The sequence below is a fragment of the Rhinopithecus roxellana genome, chromosome 2 (genome assembly GCF_007565055.1).
Source record: "Rhinopithecus roxellana isolate Shanxi Qingling chromosome 2, ASM756505v1, whole genome shotgun sequence".
Lineage (NCBI taxonomy): Eukaryota > Metazoa > Chordata > Mammalia > Primates > Cercopithecidae > Rhinopithecus > Rhinopithecus roxellana.
The window spans coordinates 779,327-793,979 of record NC_044550.1 but is presented as its reverse complement, the minus strand read 5'-3'; the positions used below and the strand labels follow the sequence as shown (position 1 = coordinate 793,979).

At 36.6% G+C, this 14,653-nt stretch overlaps 1 non-coding gene across 1 annotated transcript; it reads right to left on the bottom strand.

Annotated features, from left to right (window-relative positions):
- Positions 1 to 13,863: 13,863 nt before the first annotated feature.
- LOC115895944 lies at positions 13,864 to 13,967 on the bottom strand. Its single transcript, XR_004055997.1, has one exon. It is a non-coding gene; the product is annotated as a U6 spliceosomal RNA (small nuclear RNA).
- Between the last annotated feature and the right edge of the window lie 686 nt (positions 13,968 to 14,653).

Below are 14,653 nucleotides of genomic sequence, written 5' to 3'. Positions count from 1 at the left end.
TACACAAATTAATAAGCAAAAAACAACCCCATTAAATAGTGGGCAAAGGACATGAACAGACACTTTTCAAAAGAAAGCATACACATGACCAACAAGCATATGAAAAAATGCTCAACATCACTACTATTAGAGAAATGAAAATCAAAACCACAATGAGATACCATTTCACAAAAGTTAGAATGGCTATCATTAAAAAGTCAAAAAATAACAGATGCTGGCAAGGTTGCAGTGAAAAGGAAATGCTTATACATGGCTGATGGGAATGTAAATTAGTTCAGTCATTGTGGAAAGCAGTTTGTTGATTTCTCAACACACTCAGAACAGAATTACCATTTGACCCAGCAATCACATTATAGGAATATACCCAAAGTAATACAAATCATTCTACCATAAAGACACATGCACATGTATGCTCACTGCAGCACTATTTACAAGAGCAAAGGCATAGAAACAACCTAATTGTCCATCAGTGGTAGACTGGATAAAGAAAATGTGGTACATATACACTATGGAATACTACACAGTCATAAAAAAGAACAAGATCATGTCCTTCATAGCAACATGAATGGAACTGGAGGTCATTGTCCTAAGTGAACTAACATAGGAACAGAAAACAAAACACTGCATGTTCTCATTTATAAGTGGGAGCCAAACATTAAGCACATGTGAACACAAAGAAGGGAACAACAGACAAGGGGGCCTACTTGAGGGTGGAAGGTAGGAGGAGGGTGAGAATTGAAAAATGACCTAATATGTACTATGCTTAGTACCTAGGTGATGAAGTAATCTGTACACCAAACTCCCATGACACACAACTTACCTATATAACAAACCTGCACCTGTACCTCTGAATCTAAAATAAAAGTTTAAAAAAATCACTACATTATGAAATGATGCTAACTAGAAATCAGATGTTGAGCACATGGGAAATTGGCCAATAAACTATTAATATTTTAGTGTAAACTTATTGTATTAATCCATTCTCATGCTGCTATGAAGAAATACCCAAGACTGGGTAATTTATAAAGAAAAGAGGTTTAATTGACTCACAGTTCCGCATTGCTTGGGAGATCTCAGGAAGCTTACAATTGTGGTGGAAGGCACCTCTTCACAGAGCACCAGGAGAAAGAATGAGTGCCAAGCGATTGGGGAAGCCCCTTATAAAACTTAGATCTTGTGAGAACTCACTATCATGAGAACAGCATGGGGGAAACCACCCCAATGATTCAATTATCTGTATATGGTCTCACCCTTGACACATGGGGATTATTAGAATTCAAGGTGAGACTTGGGTGAGGACACAGGGCCAAACCATATCAGTTATGTAAACATAATTTTTAGAGAGTGTCCATTTAACTGTAAATATAAACTGTATTCTTCAAATAGGAAAATGTAAAATGTTTTTGTCTTAATGATAAAGAAATGTGCTTCCTACAGCTACTAAGCAATTTATTCTTCCTTAGAGGACTTTTGTTATCTTAGAGAATACAATTCTTTTGGCCAAAGGTTTCTAACTAGTCCTCTTAGTAAAATTAAATTATTTTATAAACCAAAACTATTAGTTGCTTATAACATGTAGGCACAATAAAATGTAAATATTACCATTTATTGATTTGAATATTCTTTTAAATGGCCTTAAAATTTTGCACCAATATATGCTCAATGCTAAAAAATAATTAGATTTTTAAATTGCAATTGTAACTCTGTTCTTTTAGCTTGCTTAAAATTTCTAATTGGGTCATTATTTTAAAACTAAATAAAATATGTTAAGATATAAAAAGTCTTGGCACAAATGTCTATGATGTTAGAGTCCATTTTTTGCTAATATGCCTAAAGGTTATATTTGTGAGTGAACTGAGAGTCCCAAGTGCACTGATGACATATGTTCTTGTAATTAACAATTTACATCTGGTTTCCTGATTCTGTTTTGTACACAGTGCATTGGCAAACTGCTGTGTTTTAATTCATGACCCATTTAGATTAAATTTAATTGCACTTATCTTTTAATTTCATTCTTTATTCTATGGTAAGTGGCATATTATTTTCACAGTTATGCTATTTTTTTAGAAATGTTTTATAAGCAATTACAATTTTTGTTAAAAATGTAATATTCAGAAATGGAAGGCAGTTCAATTTTGCATGCAGTAGCAATGCTATAGGCAAAGAAAGAATGCTTTCAATGACCATTCTTTTCGAAGGTATTAGGACATTACTGGCAGATATTTTTAGGAACTGAAACAGGTCAAAGTCACCAAATTGGTCATAATATTTTTCTAATTGAATGCACATAATAAGATATATTTTTAGAGAAACCATATTTTAAGCCTACAAATGCTTTCTGAATTAAATTCTAAAGAAGATACTTAATATTATACTCTGCAGATTTAATAGCACATTACAAATATTTTATTATTACATTGCTGACTTTTTAAAACATGTGGGTGTCAAGAAAGTGCTGTAAAATGAAACTGACCATTGTGACATTAATACATATCCAGTGAAGCCAGTTAGTGATTTTGATTTCCTGAGCAAAATAGCTTCATTACTTGATCCCAAACAAGTATCATTTCATTTCATATTAGAAAAAAAACTTTGTTTCGTTAAAGACGTGTTGTAATCATATTAATCTTGATTTATTATGCAAGCCTTTCTATAGATAAAATAAACAGTTTTTTCTTCAAAAATGATAACTTTGGTCATAAGACAGGTTTCTGTCAACTAGAAATATAAAACTTTCAGGTTGTAAAAATAATATATGGTAGCTGGTCTTGATATAATTTGAGGTTTGGGGTCTTTTATTTTTCTACATCTGGTACTAGATTAGTCTAAAAATATGAACTGAAATACATTTTAAAGTAGTGTTGAATGGGAGTCAGGGGAGAAGAGAGGCTGTTGTTTCGGTTTTTATAAGTGAGAGACTTAATTAATGATATTACTGCCATTGGCAGTTTAGCATTTTCAGCTAAGTCGTCTTGGAATAGATTGTCAGTATGCAAAAACCTTTCACTAACATGGGTAAATCCAAAGCATTGTAAGTTTGAAATAAACTGAACACTTAAAAAAAAAAAAAAAAAAAAAAACCTAGTTCTAATAACCACTTTTCCACATGTAAGGCTGGAAAACAGCAATATTAGACCAGTATGATGTTTAAGTCCAGGTTTGAGCAAAGATCTCAACCACGCGGTTGCCTTAGCACCAACCACGTGATGGAGTGCAGAGCACAGTGGCGGGGCTGAGTTCTCTGTAGGTGGAGGGCTGCAAGCTGCATTCTCATGGCCTCTGCATCTCAGAAAGCCTAAAGGTTTATCATCAGCTCCTACTCTACAAGTAGCTGAGAAGGTACGCTCTGTGCTATATGGTAGATCAAAGTTTGTTTCTCCTATTTAAAACTAAAAATGACTTTTTCCCCAAACTGTATTGAAAAAAAAAGTTGTTTAGCTTACATTTCTTGAAAGTAATATTTTACTTTCTTTTTCATAAGTTATTAAAAGACATATAAGGCAAACATAATAAATGTCTGTTAACTAGCAAGTTTAAGCCAAAAAGTCATAATTTACTTTTTCTAAAGGTAGGCTTGATTGATTTAATTTGAATAAAAGTTATGTTGATGGAGGAGAACAACACACGCTGGGACCTGTGTGGGGAGAGGGGAGGGACAGCATCAGGAAGAACTACTAGTGGGTGTTGGGACTAATACCTGGGTGACGGGCTGATCTGTGCAGCAAACCACCATGGCACATGTTTACCTATGTAACACACCTGCACATCCTGCACATGTACCCCAGAACTTAAAAGTTGATTTAAAAAAAAGGTTATGTTGGCCGGGCGCGGTGGCTCAAGCCTGTAATCCCAGCACTTTGGGAGGCCGAGACGGGCGGATCACGAGGTCAGGAGATCAAGACCATCCTGGCTCACACGGTGAAACCCCGTCTCTACTAAAAATACAAAAAACTAGCCGGGCGACCTGGCGGGCGCCTGTAGTCCCAGCTACTCGGGAGGCTGAGGCAGGAGAATGGCGTGAACCCGGGAGGCGGAGCTTGCAGTGAGCTGAGATCCGGCCACTGCACTCCAGCCTGGGCGACAGAGCGAGACTCCGTCTCAAAAAAAAAAAAAAAAAAAAAAAAAGGTTATGTTGATTTAGTTAATATTATTTACAACATGAAAATTAGACAATGCAATTAGTACAACTATTAAAACCATAAGCCAACAGAATGTGAATAAAAGCATACCCTAAGACACATTTTTTAATAAAGCTTTCAAAAAATTACTTTCTTCCTGAGTAACGTGATTAAGCTCAAGTATAAGACTAGCAGTTACGATCATAATTATTATAGATGTGTTGAATTTTTATATCTCTTCTATATACCTAAGCATAGACTTTGTTATTTTTGAAACTAGAAATAAAGAACAAAGTAACTTGAAACTTGTGCTATTTTTCTGCTGTAAAATAATACAATTCTGGATCAAACTTGAGATAAACACACATGGATGACATTTCAACTAAAATGAGTTGATATTTTTCCTTGCTTATGATGATTGTTAAACAAGTCAAACTTGTTCACATACGTAACGAATTGAAAAAACTGCAGCAGAATGCTTATTGCTTTCTGTGACTAGCAGGATACTCTTCATTCACAGAAATCCAGAAGTTGGCTAGGAGCAGATCAGTCAGCCTTATCTTGACTGCATGATCAGATGGCAGCTTACTAACTTATTTTTCCTCTTTCAGTCATGTTATCAGACTGTAGAGTACTAGTAGAAGATTCAGAGAAAAAGTCTTTCACCTTTGTGTTAAAAGAAAAAATACTGTGCCATTTTGTTCTGTGGTTCTTCAAGGTGGCTTTCTATAAAATTTAACTCTTACTAATATCTTTCCTCATTCTTAAACCCAATTAGTAGTGGGAAAATTTTAAAATTTCCCATTGCAATATAATTTTTCTAATAATTCAGATTCATATAAATCAAAGAATCTTGTTACTCGAAGTCATACTACTTTCTCCAAGGCCTTATAGGTACTCATTCAACTGGTTCATGTGATGAAAAATATTTGCTAAGTAGTTCATTGCTGTAGCCACCACCTTCTTATTCAAAATACTCAGCAAAAGCTTGCCTACCTTGAAAATACTCATGCAATCCAATCCATAAAGCATACTGTTGCAAATCCTTCCTCTGCTAAGCCACAGATTTCTACATGTAGCAGGAGATGTATGTAATCTTTGTCCACAAAATAACACAATTTTTAAAACATTATGGCGTGAATTGGTCTTTAACAAAGTCAACCATGTTGTAGTATCATGCAGAACTTTTATCACTTCATCTACAGGGGTATCTCTCTGTGAAGAAAGTATATGTTGTGACAACCTCAGATCCAAGACATTCAGCAAACTCAGGTACAAGCAATATGAAGAAAATTATAGCAAGGCACAAATCAAATTTCCCCAAACTAATGATAAAGAGAAGATCCTAGCAACCAGAGAAGAAAGCCTTGTTACATACACAGGAACAAAGGTGAGGATGACTTCAGATTTCTCATCATAAAGAATGCATGTGAGAACTAGAACAAATTATTACAGTTCTGTCCTGGTTGAGAAATGACACGTGTTTCAGAAATTTGTGCCAAGAGCAAATGATAAAGAACAAGAATCCCAGATGTCTCATGATATTCTTCCTTTTATCATTCCTTAATTCCCTAAGTATCCTGTGACTTTCCTTGAAGCTAGGCAGAGAGCTTCCTTCAGGTCTTTATATTCCCATTGCCAATATGTGTCCCAAAAAAAAAAAAAAAAAAAAAAAAAAGAACACTACTGGGAAGCCATCACTAGGAAAAGAAAGAGACCGTTATCATTCTCCCTTTACTTTTATGCTACCTGTGGATTTTTATACCCACATTGTAAAATATCTATCGAGTGCAAAAACACTTAATAGTTCTAATAGACGTAAGTGGAAGAAGTAAAAAGTTCACATGTATGTTAGATATCCAGTTTATCCCTTACATTTTAATAGTCCTCAATGAATAAGCTAATTCAGATAATAAAATACTTCTTTATAGTTACATAAGGGAATTATAAAGTCATCCCAGTTTGATTACACAAAATGTGAGAAATTACTATATTGTGTGTTTGTGTGTGTTTATGCAATACTATTTACTATGTGCTAAGCCTGGTTCTAAGCACTTTACATATACTAATTTGCTTAATCCTCATACCAATCCTGAAGCAGGTCTTATGATTCTCTTCATTTTATAAGCGAGGATACAGAGATGGAGGGTAAGATCACGTGACCAGTGTGTGACAGAGCGAGAATTCCAACCCAGGCAGTCAGAATCCACAGTCCATGTTCTTTGCCACATCACTATTTTGCCTTTCCACAACACAGTGTTAAAAAGGGACAGAACACTGTGAAAACTAAGTTTAGGATGCTAGCCAAGCAGGAGAAAAACCAAAGTGGCCCCTTGCCAATCAGATGTTGTTTTGCTGCATCTGAAGCAACAAGACTTCTAGACATCTTTTTGTGGGAGTTTTAGTACAATTCCATTTTCCCAGGCTCTGGTTTTGTAACCTTGAAGAGCCAAGGGGGGAAAAATAGAGTAGCTAAAAGAATTATATAGTTGCCTTCTCGTTTGTGTTACTATAAGATGGTTTAACATATGTGAACTTTATTTTTAACAGTTCAACTTGAACAACAAAAAATAGCAAGGTTGGAATTATGTTTTCCTTAGATAACAAGTCTGTTTCATATTTTGGGAAAACTCTTGTTAGATATTTCATATCCTCTTTCTATCCACTAGTGATTTGAGCAATGTCCACTACGGGTAAAGGATGGTGATGGAGTGAACCTTGAGCACAATTCTAGGTCCAGAGAAACTTTTCTTCCAGATTGAACTTTTGTGTGCCTACATAAAACTAGCTCTTCCTTCTGGAAGCCAAATAATTTTCCTTGCTACACCAGAAATAATCACAATTTTGTATTCTTTTTCTTTTTTTTTTTTTTTTTTTTGAGATGGAGTCTTGCTCTATTGCCCAGGTTGGAGTGCAGTGGCACAATCTCAGCTCACTGCATCCTCCACCTCCCAGTTTCAAGCAATTCTCCCACCTCAACCTCTTGAGCAGCTGGGATTATCGGTGCCTGCCACCACACCCGGCCAATTTTTTACATTTTTTTTAGTATAGACAGGGTTTCACCATGTTGGCCAGGCTGATCTCAAACTCCTGCCCTCAGGTGACCCGCCCGCCTCGGCCTCCCAGAGTGCTGGGATTACAGGCATGAGCCACCACACTGGGTCCAATTTTGTATTCTTTTACATATGTATGGATGCTCTATCCATCAAAATAGTATTTTCTTTATTGTGAGCATATGATTGGGATTCCATTATGAGTGACATAGTATTAATCTCATATTTCCAACTCCTAAAACTATGTCTGGAACACATAGGGTACTTAATAGTTGCTGAATTAATAAGTAACAGGAGAGTGGCAAAGGGAAGGGAGAAATTGGCCATTGTGTCTTGTTCAAAATACACAAACAAGTAAAATTTATTTGTATACCTTTATCATTCATATAAATATACACATTTGGTGAATAATAAAAGCTTTTTAATGCTCTAACACTATGTGTTAAGTAACATTTTATTTCAGTCAATATTATTCTATTACTCTTTTACATTAAAGAAATGCTATTTCTGCAAAGACATGGAATCAACCTAAATGCCTATCAGTAACAGACTGGATAAAGAAAACGTGGTACATATACACCATGGAATACTATGCAGCCATAAAAATGAACAAGATGATGTCTTTTGTGGGAACATAAATGGAAGCCATTATCCTTAGCAAATTAATGCAGAGACAGAAAAACAAATACCATATGTTCTCACTTATAAGTGGAAACTGGCCAGACATGAGGCTCATGCTTGTAATCCCACCACTTTGGGAAGCCAACGTGAGTGGATTACTTGAGCTCAGGAGTTTGAGACCAACTTAGGCAACATGGTGAAACCCTGTCTCTACAAAAAATACACAGAGTAGCCAGGCATGCTGGCACATGCGAGTAGTCCCAGTTACTTGGGAGGCTGATGTGGGAGGATTGCTTGAGCCTGGGAGGTCAAGGCTGTAGTGAGTTGAGATTGCAAAACTGCACTCCAGCCTGGACAACAGAGTGAGACCCTGTCTCAAAAAATAAAAATAAAATAAATAAGTGGAAGCTAAATAATAAGAACTCATGGACACAAAGAAGGGAATAAGAGACACTGGGGCCTACTTGAGGATGGAAGGTGAGAGGAGGGAGAGCAGCAGAAAAAATAACTATTGGGTACTGGGCTCATTACCTGGATGATGAAATAATCTGTACAACAAACCCCCATGACATGACTTTACCTATATAACAAACCTGCACATACACCCTGAACCTAAAATAAAAGTTTTTTTAAAAAGGAAATGCTATTTCCTTCTAAAATTTCAGGGTCAATATAAACTAAGATGTTGAAGTGAGAACTCCATCCTTAGTGTTCACTGATTTTCACTGACTGACAATATATTAGCCATGATAGATCCAAGCTAGATACATTAAAAATGGCCCTTAAAAAAACCTTAGGCTATGCTTGGATAAATAGTAACTACAAATGGGGAGAAGTGAGTGTGAAAGTGGAAGATGTCAGAATGAAAGAAAATACCACATTTTACTTCAGAATATTTTCTAGAGCCAACTTTGACCAATACTTGCCCAAATCATCCACTGTTTGCCACCAAGCATCTTTCTCCCTCCAGAAACATAATGGTTTCACAGTTTATTTGAAAACTATCCTCTCCCTTTCTCAGCCATGCTGTTTAGAAGGGACTGTCCCTAACCAAAGTGTGAGGGCTGTGGGCCCTAACTGAGTTAAGCCGGGCAGTCTGACCTATCCCTCTGACCATAGCTCAGGCTTAATACACACATAAGTAATCAGAGTCCATCAGGCAAGAGGAGACACTTGCTGGAGGCGGTTTTGATGGTATGAGATCACAGGGTCCTGGAGCTTTTCAACAGCTGCCTGTGGTAAAAGGAGCCAGCCTGGGGATAAAGTTGACTTACAAGGAATGCTGACCTCACAGATGGCCCCCAGGAATATGACTAGAGTCCTAAATCAAGCCACACCTAACACCAAACTTTCCTCTGGGGTATTGAGTCTAGTGCTAAATAAAGGATCTCATTCCTTTCAGGCCGCTGTGAGTTGGATTATGACATTTGCATTATAAAGAGTCATAATGAATACAACCCTCCAAGTTAGGCTACTTTTCAAGAAGAAGCATGATGTGGAGAAAATGTGATGGTCATTCTAAAGAACAGTAATGGTCAGGCATGGTGGTTCATGCCTGTAATCCCAGTGCTTTGGGAGGCCAAGGCAGGAGGATCGCTTGAGACCAGGAGTTTGAGACCAGCCTGGGAAACATAGTAAGACTTCATCTCTACAAAAAAAAGCCTTTTTTTAAAAAATAGCTAGGCATGGTGGTGTGTGCCTGTAATCTCGGCTACTTGGGAGGCTAAGGCGAGAGGATCGCTTGAGCCCAGGAGTTCGAAGTTGCAGTGAGCTATGATGGTGCTGTCATGTCATCTACATAATGATGTTTTAATCAGTGATGGAACACATATAGGACAGTGGTTTCATAAGATTGTAATGGAGCTGAAAAAGTCCTATCACATAGTGACATTGTAGCCATGTAACATTGTTATGGTACAATGCATTACTAATGTGTTTGTGGTGATATTGGTATAAACAAACCTACTCTGCTGATAGTCATATAAAGTATAGCACATACAACTATGCATAATACATAATACTGAATAATAAACAACTATGTTACTGGTTTATCTATTTATTATACTATAATTTTTGTTATTTTAGAGTGTACTCTTTCTTTTTTTAAAAATGTTAACTGTAAAACAGCCCTAGGCGGGCCCTTCAGGAGATATTCCAGAAAAAAGGCATTGCTATCATAGGAGATGACAGCTCTATGTGTGTTATTACCCATAAAGACCTTCCAGGAGGACAAGTGGAAAATTGTAATATTGATGATCCTGACCCTGTGTAAGCCTAGGCTCATGTGTGTGTTTGTGTCTTTGTTTTTAACAAAAGTTTAAAAAGTAAATAAATAATTTTGAAAATAGAAAAAAAGCATATAGAAGAAGGATATAAAGCAATAAAATAATTTTGTATAACTGTACAGTGTGCTTATGTTTTAAGCTAAGTGTTATTACAAAAGAGTCAAAGATTTTTAAGTTAAAAAGTTTATAAAGTAAAAAAGTTACAGTAAGCTAAGCTGAATTTATTCTTAGAGAAAAGGAATATTTTTTTTTTATAAATTTAGTGTAGCCTAAGTGTGCAGTGTTTATGAACTGTACAGTAGTGTACAGTAATGTTCTAGGCCTTCCCATTCACTCACCACTCACTTATTAACTCACCCAGCAACTTCCAATCCTGCAAGCTCCACTCATGGTAAGTGTCCTATACAGGTATACCATTTCTTAAAATCTTTTGTACTGTATTTTTACTGTACTTTTTCTATGTTTAGATACACAAATGCTGACTCTTGTATTACAACAGTAACAAGCTGTGCAGGTTTGTAACCTACGAGCCATAGGCTACACCACATAGCCTAGGTGTGTAGTAGGCTATACCATCTAGGTTTGTGTATGATGTTCACACAATGACAAAATTACTAATGACCATTTCTCAGAACATAGTCCCATCATTAAGTGATGCATTGTGGCAGGAGATTAGGGTCTGGAGGCAGGGAACCTAAGGCCGATTCACACTGACTTCCTAGAACTAAATCAAAAGGAAAACCCCAACTTTCCATGCCCAAGTAAGGAAAGGATCAGAGACTGCTCCCTTTCCACCCCCACCTTTTCTGTATGGCAGATGAAAAACTGAAAGTACCTCTGATTGGTCCCGTCCCACAACCAATCACATTGGTTATGGGAAAGTCTTCTTTTGCATAGGAGTATAACTTTGTAACTTCACTTCAGCCTCTGATTGGTCACTTTCTGCAACTAATCAGACTGATCGCGGGCCACTACTTCATTTACATATGGCGTACACCAAGTAACCAATGGGAAACCTCTAGAGGGTAGTTAATCCCCAGAAAATTCTGCAACCGGGCCCTTGAGCCATTTGCTGAAGCCCACTCCCACCCTGTGGAGTGTGCTTTCATTTTCAATAAGTCTCAGCTTTTGTTGCTTCATTCTTTCCTTGCTTTGTTTGCACGTTTTGTCCAATTCTTTGTTCAAAATGCCAAGAACCTGAACACAATACTTAGAGTTGAGAAATACTATTTTTAATTATGTAATGATGCTGTTATTTTTCTAATCTGAAAAATGCATTGACTTGTTTTTTTGAGAAGAACGATAATGGGCAGAGTTGTTTGTGCAAAAATTGCATTGTACTTTTTCAAAATTACCTGACGTTGAAATACATTCAAAGTAATTGTATACAATAAATGCTTAACCTTTTGCACTACAAAGTCAAGAAGATGAATTATGTGTATATGGATCTATGAACTCTAATAGTGTGTTTTATCCCTCTTCCCCTTGCCCTAGGCCCAGCTCTCTGAGGCCTAAACTGTGTTAAAAATAAAAACGTAAAAAAAAAAAAGAAAAGTAATTCAAACTAACAACTGAATGCCCTATTTTCTAGTTTTTACTTTTCAATAAGAGGTAGGGGTGTTTCAGGTTTTGTAGACTAGAGTTTGTCAATTTTGGTTAAGTTCAAATCCAGTTTTTCTAGTTGAAAAGTGAAATTAGAGAACATTAGGTTAGTGTTAGATTTTTTAAACGAAATTTGTTATTTACAGTGGAAAAAATTAAATCTTAATATAATGATAATTTTCAAGGTGACTGATTTAGGATGTGCTTCACATGTTCACTATTTCTCTCCCCTCCATTTTATTTTTCTCCATTGCAATAGTTAAAATCCAGCACAGGGAGAAGGGGATCATTCAATGTAGACAATGGGTTTCTCCTCTCTCCTTTTCCCTTTCAACTCCCTTTTTTTTTCTTATTCCTATTTTCCCCTTTCCCTCATCTTCCCACTCTCCCTCCCTTTCTTGCATTTCTCCTGTTCCTTTAGTCAAAGAGAGAGAAGCAGAATTGGTATCTGGAAGTAGTAAAATATTATGATGGAAGCAGCGATTTCATCATCACCATCACTAAGTTTTGTCACCACTGAAAGCTACTAGAAATAGTCTGCACTTGCCATTCTTATTTTTCATCTGTTATCTCCTATTTAATATTTTTAAACTGTAAAAGGTTATGGTCATACAGAACAGCACATAACACATATATGCACAGTTTATTCTTCAACTGACTAGCCTTTGGATACTACACCCTTCCCTCTGATGATCTGGCTCTGACAAGGGTCACAGTAAGTTAATTGTAATTACTATGTTGATCACTATATTTTATTTTTCGGACTCCCATTTAGTTCCTTTTCAAATCTGACTTCCTAGAACTTTATCTTTTTAAGTCTTTCCTATTCTTTGCTCATATTTTAAAGCCTCCATTTAAAATAAATTTTGTGGCCAGGTGCAGTGACTCATGTCTGTAATCCAAGCACTTTGGGAGGCCAAGGTGGGTGGATCCCCTGAGGTCAGGAGTTCGAGGCCAGCCTGGCCAACCTGGCAAAACCCTGTCTCTACTAAAAATATAAAAATTAGCCAGCGGTGGTGGCACACACCTGTAATCCCAGCTACTCAGGAGGCTGACACAGGAGAAGTACTCAAACCCAGGAGGCAGAGACTGCAGTGAGCCGAGAGCATGCCAGTGCACTCCAACCTGGGCAACAGAGCAAGACTCTGTCTCAAAAAAACTAAAATAAACTAAGTTATATTAGTTTTGCCATTTTTTATATTCTATACCTAAACTTTTGCTACTTTTACATTCACTACACAATAAATCCAGGAACTGTAGTCTAAGCAGATCTGATTCCACTTTCTGCTGTTCCTGCTGGCACTTACTCACAGTGCTTTGTGAGCTCTTGTTCTTTGGAAGTTTATCCATGGAAATTCTTTGAGGCCCATATAAAAGTTGTGTTCCTTCAGAGAGGATTTGAGTTTACTCCTACCAATCTCCTGCAAGCACTACCATCTTAAATTAAATGCTCAGCTTGACGGTTTGGGAACAACACCTAGAGTTAAGTTCACAGTGCAAATCTACCTGCAGTCAGGCTCCCATTTTCAAATTCACAGGCAAGATGTTTTCATTCCTCCCACCAAAAGCCAAGCTTAAGACAAGAACGTTGTCTTGCTGCCTCTCCTGTACTACAGGTTTATTTCTAATTCTCTTTCACTGTGTAGTCTTTTGTGGTCTCAACCTTATAGGAGACTTCCTCCTGGATTTCCGTCTTGGACAGGCTCTAAATTATAGTACCCCAGTAACTCCCACAGCCATCAAAACAGAATCTGAAAATTACCAGGATTGGGCAGATAACTTCCAGTCAAAAGTCAGCTTGGGTATTCACTTACCTCCTAGTCTACCCACTTTTTTTTGTGGTTGTTTTATCTTCCAAAAAAAGTAAACTTTTACTGAAAAAAAAAAAAAGCACAAAGCAGTGCGTATATCGTGAGTGTATGTGAAAGCTTAATGAATTTTTCACAACTGAATACTTCTACATAACCACCACCTAAATCAAGAGAAGGAACATTAGCAATCCTTCCTTCAATATCCTTTGCAGCCACTAACTCTATCAAGAATAATTATACTCTGACTTCTAACAGAGGTAAGTTATATGTGTATGTGTATGTTTGTATTTTATATAAAATGGCAATGATTTTCACTTCTACCCGTTTTAATCTGTGCAGATTCTATACTTTTTTGTCAGCTCAGTGATGTATTTAAAATGATAGTGTTTTCTCTTTTTTAAAATTTAATTTACAGGGGCCATGCTAGTCTTCTCTGTATTGTTACAATTTTAGTATATGTGCTGCCAAAGTGAGCACTTTTTAAATATTTTATCTAGTATTTTTAGTTGTTTTCAGCACAAGGGTCATTCAAGGAATCTAATCTTCTGTACGGGTGGTCAATGACTTTCTTGTTGTTAAATCCAATCGACTTTTCTTAGTCCTCCTTTTACTTGTTCTCTGTGTATCCCTTCTTTTTCCTGAAATGCACTCTTCCCTGGCTTCCATGAGCCCACACTCCTAGACAGTCTCTTATTGCATTGATTTTATTAAGCAGTTATTTACTATAGTTACTTGAATAAACGATGCTTTCCTACTCCTTTATTGTAAATCTTTGAGAATAGAACTTTTATCTTAATCTTGCATATAGTGCTTAATATTGTGCTAATTTGTTCAATCAACCAATATTTATTGAACATTTTCTATCTGCCAGGACTGTTCAGGGACTATGTAACAAAATTGCCAAGGCATTTAAAGTCCCTGCTGTCCTGGACCTTGTATTTGTTAGGGCACATTGTAGGTATTCAAAAAAGTGCTAAAATGAATGATAAAATGAAGAGTAGCAAGAGCAAAGAAGAAAAGAGGGAAACTGTCAGCCACAAAAGAGGGTAAGGTTATGTTTAGAAGAACGGCAATAAAAATGGTCTCAAGAGAAAGTGTTAAAATTAGCTGCCTAAGGTGAGTATTCTAGAACCAAATCTAGGTTTAGAGTGTCAGATAGTGCC